This window comes from Rhinopithecus bieti, unplaced genomic scaffold, assembly GCF_001698545.2.
Source record: "Rhinopithecus bieti isolate Rb0 unplaced genomic scaffold, ASM169854v2 scaffold_18142, whole genome shotgun sequence".
In the NCBI taxonomy this organism is placed as follows: Eukaryota; Metazoa; Chordata; class Mammalia; order Primates; family Cercopithecidae; genus Rhinopithecus; species Rhinopithecus bieti.
This window is the reverse complement of record NW_016809248.1, coordinates 708,246-721,329: the sequence shown is the minus strand read 5'-3', so window position 1 is coordinate 721,329 and position 13,084 is coordinate 708,246. Positions and strand designations below refer to the sequence as shown.

At 37.8% G+C, this 13,084-nt stretch overlaps 1 protein-coding gene and 1 pseudogene across 3 annotated transcripts in view; one reads left to right on the top strand and one right to left on the bottom strand.

Annotated features, from left to right (window-relative positions):
• Positions 1 to 13,084, top strand: part of SLC44A5 (solute carrier family 44 member 5) — a 433,562-nt gene that overhangs the window by 34,892 nt on the left and 385,586 nt on the right. The window contains exon 1 of one of the 3 annotated variants that reach the window (XM_017888982.1): positions 10,628 to 10,693. The exons of the other annotated variants lie outside the window; for them this stretch is intronic. The gene's annotated coding sequence lies outside the window, so the exon portion shown is untranslated. Of the gene's footprint in view, positions 1 to 10,627; positions 10,694 to 13,084 lie in introns of those variants that run through there. 3 annotated transcript variants of the gene reach the window in all.
• On the bottom strand, positions 9,902 to 10,413 carry LOC108539995 (60S ribosomal protein L29-like; annotated as a pseudogene).

Genomic DNA, 13,084 nt, shown 5'->3' with positions numbered 1-13,084 from the left:
AAAATGTTACTTTTCCTATTTCTAACGATAAGAAAGCATAGAATTTATATTGCTTACTATGAATTTACATATCACTTGATGATTTCATTATAATTTTGAATGCCATTTTACAGTTGACATACTGATAGTTTAAAAAATGCTGACCAATGAATAAAATAATATTAAGACCAAAATTCAGCTTTTCTAACTTTTTTAGTCTTACTATTTTTCTACTGTATAAGCAGTCAGATAATAAAATACAAAATGGGGTAATTCTTTTAACATTTCATTTGGAGACACTACTGACATTTGGATCTGGCTTAGAATACTGTCATGCTATATTTAAACATGTTCTTTTTTTTCCCTTCAGAACTTCATTTTGGGATTTTTTTAAAAGCTGATATATCTCCACTTATGATGTCAGTTTTTCTTACTTTCTTTAATATTGGTTGTAAAATTCATGTGACTTGGGCTCAGTATAGTTTTTAAATGATGCAACTTGAAATAGTCTCAATGTAAAGATCTAAAGTGTTGTATTTATTTTTAATTCCTGTGGGTGCACAGTAGGTGTATGTATTTATGGTGTATGTGAGATGTCTTAATATAGGCATGCAATATGAAATAAGCACATCATGAAGTATAGGGTATTCATCCTCTCAAGCATTTATTCATTGAGTTACAAACAATCCAGTTACATTTTTTTCTTATTTTAAAATGTATAGTCACCCTGTTGTGCTATCAAATAGTATGTCTTATTAATTCTTTCTATTTTTTTGTACTCATTAATTAGCTCCACTTCCCTCCATCCCCCAACTACCCTTCTCAGCCTCTGGTAACTCTTTCTACTCTCTATCTCCACGAGTTCAATTGTTTTGATTTTTAGATCCCATGAATAAGTGAAAACATGTGACACTCATCTTTCTGTGCCTGCTTATTTCACTTAGCATAATAATCCCCAGTTCCATCTATGTTGTTGCAAATGACAGGATCTCATCTTTTTTTATGGCTGAATAGTACTCCATTGTGTATATGTTCCACATTTTCTTTATCCATTCATCTGTTGATGGATACTTAGGTTGCTTCCAAATCTTAACTGTCGTAAACAATGCGGCAAAAAACATAAGAGTGCATATATCTCTTGGATATACTAATTTCCTTTTTTTCTGGATATATATCTAGCAGTGGGATTGCTGGATCATATAGTAACTCAACTTTTAGTTTTTTGAGGAACCTCCAAACTGTTCTTCTTCGTGGTTGTACTAATTCCTACCAAAAGTGTACAAGAGTTCCCTTTTCTCCACATCCATGCCAACAATTGTTATTGCCTGTCTTTTGGAGATAAGTCATTTTAACTGGGGTGAGATGATATCTCATTTTAGTTTTGATTTGTATTTCTCTGATGAGCAATGGTTTTGAGCAACTTTTCATATGCCTGTTTGCCATTTCTGTGTCTTCTTTTGAGAAATGTCAGTTCAAATCTTTTGCCCATGTTTTGATTGGATTAATAGACATTTTCCTCTAGAGTTGAGTTCCTTGTGTATTGTGGTTATTAATCCCTTGTCAGAGGGGTAGCTTGCAAATATTTTCTTCCATTCTGTGGGATATCTCTTTAGTTTATTGATTGTATCCTTTGCTGTGTAGAAACTTTTAAACTTAATATGATCCCATTTGTACATGTTTACTTTGGTTCCTTGTGCTTGTGGGATATTGCTCAAGAAAGTTTTGCCCAGATCAATGTCCTGGAGAGTTTTCCCGATGTTTTCTTGTAGTAGTTTCATGGTTTGAGGTCTTAGATTTCTTTAATCCATTTTGATTTGATTTGTATATATGATGAGAGATAGGGGTCTAGTTTCATTCTTCTGTATATAGATATCTTGTTTTCCCAGCACTATTTGTTGAGGAGAATCACTTTCTCCTAGTATGTATCTTTGGCACCTTTGTTGAAAATGAGTTCACTGCAGGTGTGTAGATTTCTTTCTGGGTTCTCTATTCTGTTCCATTACTCTATGTGTCTACTTTTATGACAGTACCATGCTGTTTTACTTACTGTAGCTCTGTAGTATAATTTGAAATCAGGTAATGTGATTCCTCCAGTTTTGTTCTTTTTGCTTGGGATAGCTTTGGCTATTCTGGGTCTTCTGTGGTTTCATATAAATTTTAGGATTATTTTTTCTATTTCTGTGAACAATGTCATTGTTATTTTGATAGGGATTGCATTGAATCTGTAGATTGCTTTGCATAGTATGGACATTTTAACAATATTCATATATTTTAATTTTTTGGTGTCCTCTTCAATTTCTTTCATCAGTATTTTATAGTTTTCATTTTAGAGATCTTACATTTCTTTGGTTAATTCCTAAGTATTTAATTTTATGTGTGGCTATTATAATGGGATTACTTTTTAAATTTCTTTTTTGCATTGTTCACTGTTAGCATATAGAAATGTTACTGATTTTTATGTTAATTTTGTATCCTGAAACTTTACTGAATTTATCAACTCTAATAGTTTTCTTTTTTTTTTTTTTTTGAGATGGAGTCTCGCTCTGTCACCCAGGCTGGAGTGCAGTGGCCGGATCTCAGCTCACTGCAAGCTCCGCCTCCCAGGTTTACGCCATTCTCCCTCCTCAGCCTCCCAAGTAGCTGGGACTACAGGCGCCCGCCACCTCGCCCGGCTAGTTTTTTGTATTTTTTAGTAGAGACGAGGTTTCACCATGTTCGCCAGGATGGTCTCGATCTCCTGACCTCGTGATCCGCCCATCTCGGCCTCCCAAAGTGCTGGGATTACAGGCTTGAGCCACCGCGCCCTGCCTCAACTCTAATAGTTTTCTAATAGAATCTTTAGGTTTATCCAAATATAAGATCATATCATCTGCAAACAAGGATAATTTGACTTCTTCTTTTCCAGTTTGGTTGCCCTTTATATTTTTCTCTTGTCTGATTGCTCTGGCTAGAACTTCCAGTACTATGTTGAATAACAGTGTTGACAGTGGGCATCCTTGTCATGTTCCATATCTTAGAGGAAAGGCTTTTGGTTTTTCCCCATTCAGTAGATACTAGCTATGGATCTATCATATGTGGCTATTATTATGTTGAGTTGTGTTCCTTCTATCCCCAGTTTTTGGAGGATTTTTTTTTTTAATCATGAAAGGATGTTGACTTTTATAAAATGCTTTTTCAGCATCAATTGAAATGATCATATGATTTTTATCCTCCATTCTGTTAATATGATGTATCACATTGCTTGATTTGCATATGTTGAACTATTCTTGCATCCCAGGGGTAAATCCCACTTGGTCATTTTAAATGATCTTTCTAATGTATTGTTAAGTTTGGTTTGCTAGTATTTTGTTGAGTATTTTGCATCAATATTCATCAGAGATATTGCCCTGTAGTTTTCCATTTTTTACTTGTCTTTGTTATCACCTTGATACCAAAACCAAAAAAAGACATAACAAAAAAGAAAACTACAGAACAATATCCCTGATGAACATAGATGCAAAAATTATTAACAAAATACTAAGCAATCAAATCCATCAGCATATCAGAAAGATACTCCACCGTGATCAAGTGGGTTTAACCGCTCTATGTGTTTTTGATTGGAGAGTTTAGTCTATTTACATTTAATGTTATTGTTAAGTAAGAACTTACTTTTATTTATTTATTTATTTGTTTTTTTTTTGAGACGGAGTCTCGCTCTGTCCCCCAGGCTGGAGTGCAGTGGCCGGATCTCAGCTCACTGCAAACTCCGCCTCCCAGGTTTATGCCATTCTCCTGCCTCAGCCTCCCGAGTAGCTGGGACTACAGGCGCCCGCCACCTCGCCCGGCTAGCTTTTGTATTTTTTAGTAGAGACGGGGTTTCACCATGTTAGCCAGGATGGTCTTGATCTCCTGACCTCGTGATCCGCCCGTCTCGGCCTCCCAAAGTGCTGGGATTACAGGCTTGAGCCACCGCGCCCAGCCGAACGTTGACTTCTAACTTCTTTTGTGGAAGAAAGGGGTTTTCACTTTGCTTACTCATGCCTTAAGCCTCAACCTGAAACGCTGGCATTACTCTTTGTCAGTATTAACTTGTTCCCATACCTCCTTGAGGTTTCACTTGTTACAATATTTATCAAACTCTATTGTAATTGCATGTTTACTTTTCTTCTCTACTAGACTGTGAATTTCATGTCTTGTTCACAGTTATACCTTCAGTGGTGACTAGCACAGTGCCTTTCACTTAGTATTTCCAATTATTTGTGAAAGAAATAAATGTAAAAAATATTATCTATTTTTTAAAAAACCGGTAGGAAGTAAGTATATGAACCAGATATCTTATTTCAGGAAGAACAATCCCATATCTCAATTCAGTTTTCTATCATGCCAGGTACAATGTTCCCCAAATGATTTTTCTTAATATGTTTTTAAAAAAATTTTGAAAACATCTATCTCTGGGTGTGGGGACAAAACCCCCCCACATCTTTCCAGAACCTAACCATTTTCTTTTCTTTCTTTTTTTTTTTTTGGTGGGGGGGACTTTTGGATTGGACAGATATATGTTCCAATCCCAGCTCTGTGATTTTGGGCACATTACTTAACCTCTTTCAACTTCACTCTCCTTATCTGAAAAAAATGGAGACAATATTACCTACCTTACAGGACTATAGTGAGGATTAAATGACATAACAAACAGCAAAGTTATATGTAGTGGGTATTCAATAAATGCTCATTCCATCTCCCCTTCTCCTTTACTCCATCCCTTTCTTTCTCCCTGTTACCTCCCTCCCTCCCTCCTTCCCTCCCTTCATCCCTTCTTCTTTCCTTCATCCCTTCTTTCCTTCCTTCTCCTAACTCCGCTTTTTTGGATATGAGAGTGCTGCAGCATAGTCAAAGTTTGCTTTGTCTTACAGCAACGGTGCTCTATCAAGTAAATTACCTTCAGCTTCAGCTTACCTCCAGGACAGCCTCTGTTTTTCTATACTCATTTTTCTTTGTCCTGTGTATATCCACAAATGACCAGATTTGCCTTCCAGTTTCCCACATTGGCTTGCCTGAAATACAATTATTCTGCCATATGCCTGATGGTCAACATGTTTTTCACAGCAAGGAAACACAGAGAGAGAGTGAGAACAAGGGAACCTGCAAATGCCAGAGACAGTAAAACCTCCAAGAGGTTGTGTTGATTGCAGAAGGCTGTTCCAGGAGCAGGGGCTTTGGAATGCAATTTAGGGCTCAACTGAAAAGGAAAAAGGGAAGGTCACAACTGGTTATTTGTCCTGCTCTTGACTGTGAAAGATGCCATTTCATTATCTTTCAATCAGGCTTTATTGCAAAATGTTTTATATTAGAATTAATATATATTTTAAAAGATGCCTAATGTGAAAAACAGCTAAGCCACGTAACTGAATTAAAGAAAATCACAAAAATTTATTACCAAAACAACAACTGGAAGAAAGGGATCTGTTGACACAGGTGAACTTGTCTAGGCTCAGAAGTTGAGGTAACATGAGAAAGAAGTGATTAAGCAGCTACTGATGAGGTTCAGATTAAATGATGAATGAACTGGCCAGGAGTTAAGAAGAAAGTGTTTGAGAGTGTTTGGCTCAGGATAAGCATACATTTTACTCCTAATCTACCACTAACTTGAGCCCTTGTGACCTTGAGCCCCAGGTTGCAAAATGTTATCTGTAAAACAAATTGTTATACACGTGTAAGTTGCTGCTATTGATATTCTTTTACTTAAGGCCGAACATTTGTTTAGGAGGGTGATGGGAAAAGGGTTAGGACCTTGCTTAATTAGCTCAGTTGCATTCTTCTAATGCTGAGTTTCCCAACCTAGGCACCTTTGACATTTTGGGCTGAACGTTTTGTTGTCAGTGGCTGTCCTGGGCATTGCAGGATGTTTAGCAGCATCCCTGACTTTCATTCGCTAGATGTTTTTAGGACCCTCTTCAGTTGTGACATACAAAAATGTCTCCTGACATAGCCAAATATCTTCTAGGGCATAGCAGCCTGCCCCAGCTCTGCATTTTGAGAACCACTGCTTTAATAAAAGAACTGAGAGATGACTCTATCTACATCTAGACTTTCCCGTGGAGTTACCGTAAGACTTAAAAAAAATCACAAAACTTACTGTATTCCAAATTGAGTAGAGTAATTTACTCTATTTCATGCATTCATTAAGCATTCTATTGACTGTCTGCAGGCACTGTGCTAGGCCCTTGGAGTACATAGATAACTATGATCTGATTTCTGCCTTCAAGGACTTTGCTTTCTATTAAAGATAGGAAGTAATGCCTTATTAGTCCATTTCAATTCAAGGCTATTAAGTGCTATCATATATCTTAAGTCAATATATGGTATAGTGGAACTGCAAAGATGTAGTCTTCCCATTCACCCTAGGGGAAAGGTGTCAGTTAAGACCTTGTTGAGAAGGGAATAATCATATGAGACTATATTTCAAGTCACCAAACAAAAAAAAATTAACCTCCAGACATCTAAAATATTGCATTTTGATATTGTATTTTCTGCCTATCATTTTAAATTTTATATGTACATAATTTCTTAGATATTGTAGTAGAGTTCGCCAGAGAAACAGAATCAGTAGAACACACACACACAGACAGATACACACAAACACACCCACACATATATATATACATACCGAAAGAGATTTATAAGGCATTGGCTCTTGTGATTTTGGAGACTGAGAAATCCCCTATCTACTGTCTGCAAACTGGAGACTCAGAAGAGTGGCTGGTGATATAGTTCCAGCCTGAATGCAAAGGACTGACGTCCCAGCTCAAAGATTCTGACCTACTTCTCCTTTTTGTTCTATTCAGGCCTCTAAAGGATTGGATGATGCACACCCATATTAGGCAGGACAATCTACTTAACTTTGCCTACAGATTTGAATGTTAATCTCATCCAGAAACACCCTCATAGATGCATCCAAAATAATGTTTAACCAAGTATCTGGTCACTCTATGGACCAGTCAAGTTGACCCATAAAATGAGCCATCACAAATATGATTAAAATGTTTGTTAGGTAGTGGTTCTCAAAGTGTCATCCCTGGACTGGCATCACCTGGGAACTTGTTGGAAAGGCAATTCTTGAGCTTCCTCTCAGATCTACTGAGTCAGAAGCTCTGAGGGTGGGGTCTGTCAATTTGTATTTTCTGAGTCCCCCATTAGAATCATGCTGAAGTTTGAGAACCACTGCTTTAATAATTTGCTTATTAATTCTTAAATGTATTACATAATTTACTGAATAAATATGTATAAAGTGTTATAAAAAGAAGTGTATAATGTATACATTTATATGTATTAAGCGTGTGCTAATACATGAAATGCCTTCAGACAGTATCTCATTTAATCCTCACAACAGCCCTCAGAGGGAGCATAGTCGTTCTCAGCCATGGGTCAGTTTCCAAATATTCATGAAGCTTAAATGCAGTTGTCCAGGTCTTGCCTCAGACCTACTGAATCAGAAACTATTTGGTTTTTAATATGTACTGTGATTGAGAATCACTGAAGTGGGTATTCTTTTTGTGTATTTTACATAGATGAAAATTGAGGCTTCGAGAGGATGCATAATTTGACTATGGTTTCTGACATAGTACAAAACTGAAAAAGTATTTCATTGATTTATTTATTCATCTAATACTTACTGGCATTGGATGATTAACGAGTCTGTCTGACTTTATGTTCCTAATTATTCAGATAAGTATTGTGGCACATGCTACTTGGGAGGCTGAGGCATGAGAATCACTTGAACTTGCAGTGAACTGAGATCTCACCACTGCACTCCAGCTTGGGCGACAGAGCAAAACTCAGTCTCAGAAATACTAAACAAACAAACAAAAATCCCGAAATAATCCCCCACAAAACCACCAAAAGCAAACACAGTATTTATGGTTTGATTTTATGTTCCTAAATCCTAAAGAAAGTGTCAGTGAATCCATCTTCCAAATATAAGGACTCTAGCTTTTCTAATTAGCTAGTAGAAATACTGACAGTGTCCTAATTCATTGTTAATTCAGAATACATTTACCACTTTTACTATGTAAGGGTTTTTATGTTCTAGTGTGATACAGTACCTGGACTAGTTTGCCAGGGTAGTGAATGAAACACATTAATTTATTCACACCAGGAAGAATGCAGTTAGGATAATGCTGCACTGCTCTTGCTCTCACGAACCTTTTAATTACCTTTGCCTTATGCCCTTTCCACATAGACTAGATCACAGAAGCTCAAAAGAACAATTTCATTGTAAAGGGACAGAGTCATTTGGAGTGAGGTCGTTAAGCCTTTTATTTTGGATTTCTCCTCCCCAGTTAGTTGGGTGGCAATTCAGAAAGATAAATTTTCATTTAAGACACTTTATTAAAAGGCCACTTTGAATCTATAAGAACATGTGGAATGGGAGATGTCCTCTTGTCTTAGAATTTGAGACCTCAAAGCTTGGGACATTGAGTGATAATCTCCTCCATACTTCAGAGATTGGTGCTGGATCCAATTCCATAGGAATTACTGAAAATTGGCCAGACCACCAACTGGTCTGTGATCTGCCTCTGGCCTATTCAGACCTCTTTTACAGGGAAGGGAGGCAGATGCTTCCCTCACCACCAAATCACGTGTTGGGAAACCACAAGAGTACTGCGTATAGAGGTTATAGTCATCTACAAAATGGTAGAATGTCATCTCAGTCCCTGACTGGATGTTTGCCAAATTGCAAAAACCAGTGGGGTTTCCCCTTGCATCTAGCTGAGCAGAAAGTGAGTTTTTTCTTGAGAGAAACTGACATGTGACTCTCCATAATTTGAAGCAAAGTGTGATAATAATAGGTCTCTGCTTCTCTTCTGGAAAAGACAAAGGATAGAAATCAAAGTAGAGCTGCCTTTGACTGCAGGGCAAGGAGGAAGGAGTCAGCAATTTGTCAAGCTGCATGTCCATTGTACTTCCTGTGAGTCAAGTGGACCCTAAGAGGGCTGCCTACTGGGGCAAAGCTGAGGTGTGCGGGTGATTCTGAGCGGTCGGCTAAAGAGCTCATTGTCTATTGAAGGAAACGTGTGGGGCATAGGAACTTGTTGAGAGTCTCCGAAGAATCTGCAAATGTACTTAATGAGATCCAATATTTGGAAGGATGCTATGATGGAGGACATCTGATAGTCAAATGAGAATTATACATTAGCTCCTTTTTTGATCCCTGCCATCTCCCGGGATTCAGAAATGAAAGGGCAAGGTTGAGGGTGGGATAGGGAGAGAAGAAAGGAATATAAAAAACCAGAACAGAGTCCTCCCTTGTGTCTTCTCACAGCTTCTCTTCCCCTCACACTGGAGTCATTCCTGAGCTGACAGGAGGGGACGCTCCAAATCAAGTATTAGATTAATGCTTTGAGTTAGATGAGACTGAACTTTTTAATACTGGATGACAAAATTGTTATCATGAAAAGAAATCTGAAAGAGACACTGTCAAGGCTAGAGGAGGAGAGACCTGACAGAATGGTTGAATGCAGTGATGGGAGAAAAATGAAGCTGTTTCCTGATTGCTACCGAGTCCAGCTCATGCAATAATGAATAATGAAGAGCCCAGATTCCTTACCAGATAAATTGTAGAGAAAAGGAAATGATGGGAGAGGATTCTGTTTTCTAAATTATAAACTTAGAAAATCACTGTAGTGTAAGACTTCGTTTAAATAAGAGGCTAAATTAGAAAATTTCCTTGATACCTTCAGACTTTAAAAATCCATACTTTTTGGGGGGTGGGTAGGGGAGGAGTGTTACTTTTTAATACATTGTGGCCAAGAATAATTTGTCAGATCTCAATAGGCAATATGGCAATACGCTTTTTTTTTTTTTTTAAACAAATCCTGCCTCAGGTTTATTTGTACAAATAGCACAGGAGGACACCAGCCCTCTGCAGACGGCAGTGCAGGGCGGGTCACACCAGTCCTTCTGTTCTCATATTGGCAGATGGAGATCTCCACTTTGAACCCTTTGTAGTGGCCTGGGCACCTTTGGGAGCCTGAGCTGGAACTCAAGCTGGAGCTGCAGCCTGGGCCTTGGTTTGATCCTTAGCCTTGGCCATCTCTGGCTGGCACAGCCTGAGCCCTTTGGCACTGTGGGCACGAGCATGCTTCCCAAGCTTGGAGTGGGCAATGTAGGCAAGTTGATGGAGCTTGTGGCTGACACCGTTTGGGATCTCGGGCTTAACCTCCTTGGGCTTTACGAGGGCCTTGATAGCCTCGGCACGTGCACTCATGGTCTTGGCATTCTTGGCCTGAATCTTCTTTAGGCCCTTCTTGTTGTGCTTCTTGGCAAAGCACATGTTCCTCAGGAACTTAGGGTCCACCCCTTAAGAGATTCATATCTTTGTGATTGGAGTTTCTTGAGGCAATTTCTGTGCCATATTCGGGACCAGTTTTGTGTGGTGTGGTTCTTGGACTTGACCATGTCTGCACTGTAATCTGCGGCTCCTGAAGCCTGGAAGAGAATGCTCAGTATCCTTTTGTATATAACTGGATGTCTTGGTCTGTTTGCATTTACTATAAAGGAACATCCGAGGATGGGTAATTTTTAAATTACCACAGCAGGCTATACAAGAAGCATTGCATCAGCCTCTGTTTCTGGTGAGGGACTCAGCCTGCCTCCAGTCATGGTGGAAAGAAAAGAGGAGCTGCTGTGTTCAGAAATCACAAGGTGAAATAGGAGGCAAGAGAGAGGAGAGAGGCAGGTACTAGGCTCTTTTAAAAAATAGTTTTCACAGGAACTAAGAGTGAAGATTCACTCATTTGTGTGATGACAGCACCAAGTCATTCATGAAGGATCTACAGCCATGACCCAGACACCTCCCATTAGGCCCCACCTCCAACACTGAGGATCAAATTTCAACATGAGATTTGGGGGAACACATATTCAAACAGTACCACCTGGGATCAAATGTTATTTTGGAATGCTGTACACCTTTCCCACACCATCTCATTCCATATACATTATTTTTATGAATCATCATAGAAGAGTTTTCATTATATTTCTAAAATTACATTCTCCGTTGCTGACAATGCAGCTTTAACCAACTATTGTTGGTCCTAATAGTGACATTAACTATTTGGCATTTTTATATATTTTATGCCAGTGGACCATAATGGCTTAAGCCTTTTGAGTATAAGCCAGTTCATTTAGTTACCTCCAACATTTCTTTCAACCAAGACACACAAGGAGCAATTTTAACAGACTCCATGTTCAATTTTTAGACAGTGAGCTTTGGTTTTTGGAAACAGCTTGATCATATAGTATAATATAAATGCAAGGTCTCCCTCCAGTTTCTTTTTTAAGATTTTGCCTACTAATGTGAATGGTCTTTGATTCTTTTTATAATGAAAGGATTAAATCATTGATGTCATTATATGTTGAGTTTGACTATTTTCATCAGCCTTCAGGGTCTGGGTTGTCTGCCTTTTAAATGGACAAAATGGAGTAACATAATTTGTTTTAAAATTTGATTGTCTTAAAGTATTTCTGACTTTCTGACGTGTGTTTATAGCTAGGCTTTATGGTTAGTAGGTATCTGAGAAAGAAAGTATCTTTCCTCCCACAGGTACTAATTCCATCTTGTAGGTTTTGATTTTTTAAAAAAATCTCTGTGCAGTGTACTAAACATATGGGCCCTCTTTTCTTTTCTTTTCTTTCTTTTTTTTTTTTTTTTTTGAGACAGAGTCTTGCTCTGTTGCTCAGGTTGGAGTGCAATGGCTCGATCTCAGAGCACTGCAACTTCTGCCTCCCAGGATCAACTGATTCTTCTGCCTCAGCCTTCTGAGTAGCTGGGACTACAGGTGTGGCCACCATGTCCGGCTAATTTTTATATTTTTAGCAGAGACAGGGTTTTGCCATATTGGCCAGACTGGTCTCGAACTCCTGGTCTCAAGTGATCCACCCTCCTCAGCCCCTAAAGTGCTGGGATTACAGGCATGAGCCACTGTGCCGGACCCTAACTTATTGTTCTGTTTAGTTCCTATGAATTCTTCAGAAGAACTAACTTTGGAGTGTTATGGCCCTTTCTGCTAACAAACTTGTTTATATATAGTACTTAGTTTATTTTTCTACCATGAACAGGTAGCTATGGACCTTGTGGTTGAGACAACATAAGTAAAGACAAATATTTGCACCTGACTCTCAATCCACACATTTCAGAGCTAGTCATATGAGACGCTCACCCCGTGGTAACTCATTGTTCAGATTGCTGCATCTCTTACTTCTTGGCTAAGTTTGTAAATTCTACAACTTAAAGTTTTGCTTTTTATTTTTATTTTTTGTTTATTTGTAACTAATATTATATCTGGGAACTAGATTTGTATCTTTTGATGCTAAAAATATAATATTTTAATTATATGCTGTAGGTAGTCTTTTTTTTATTTTGAGAATGCTTAAATAAAAGACTCTCTGCTGTTAATATTTTATCAATAGATGCTTATGGAGTGTGAGTCCTTCCACAGAGACATGCTCACTGGATAGTTAACAATTTTAACTAGTAAAATATGCATGGAAAATACTATGCTTGCTCCTTACATGCTGAATTATTAAAACATCCAAAATTTGATCTGAGATCTTAAATGCTGACCATTTGTGTTATCTTCCTGAATTACCTTTAAAAAAATCTCCTAGTTGGCAGGTTCGGATAGGCTGACTACTTTTGTGTGTGTGTGTATGTAGATAGTTGAATTTTGTCTTCTTCAAATCCTCTCTTTTTGTTAAAGGAAAATCTATAGAGTCATTTCAGATTTGTTCTTCTGTATATTCTGTCTTCTCTAAACCTTATTTATTGAGAAAACTTTTTTCATTATCAATTCAAAAACATTCATAGATCTTAATATCTTTTATATGACTCCTACAAGAGGTGTAATTAGTAGGAAAGGCATCTTTTAAATGCATTGGGTTCAAGTAAAAAGGCTATCCATTTAGAATTCATACTGAAGAGGAATATATTAGTGTAGGGAAGAGAATGAAGAGGAATATATTAGTGTAGGGAAGTGAATGAGAGTCCTCTTGAAATGTTTTGTTTAGGGACCTAGAACTTATTCTAAGCTTCTGACTTACATTTTATTTATTTATTTATTTATTTATTTAT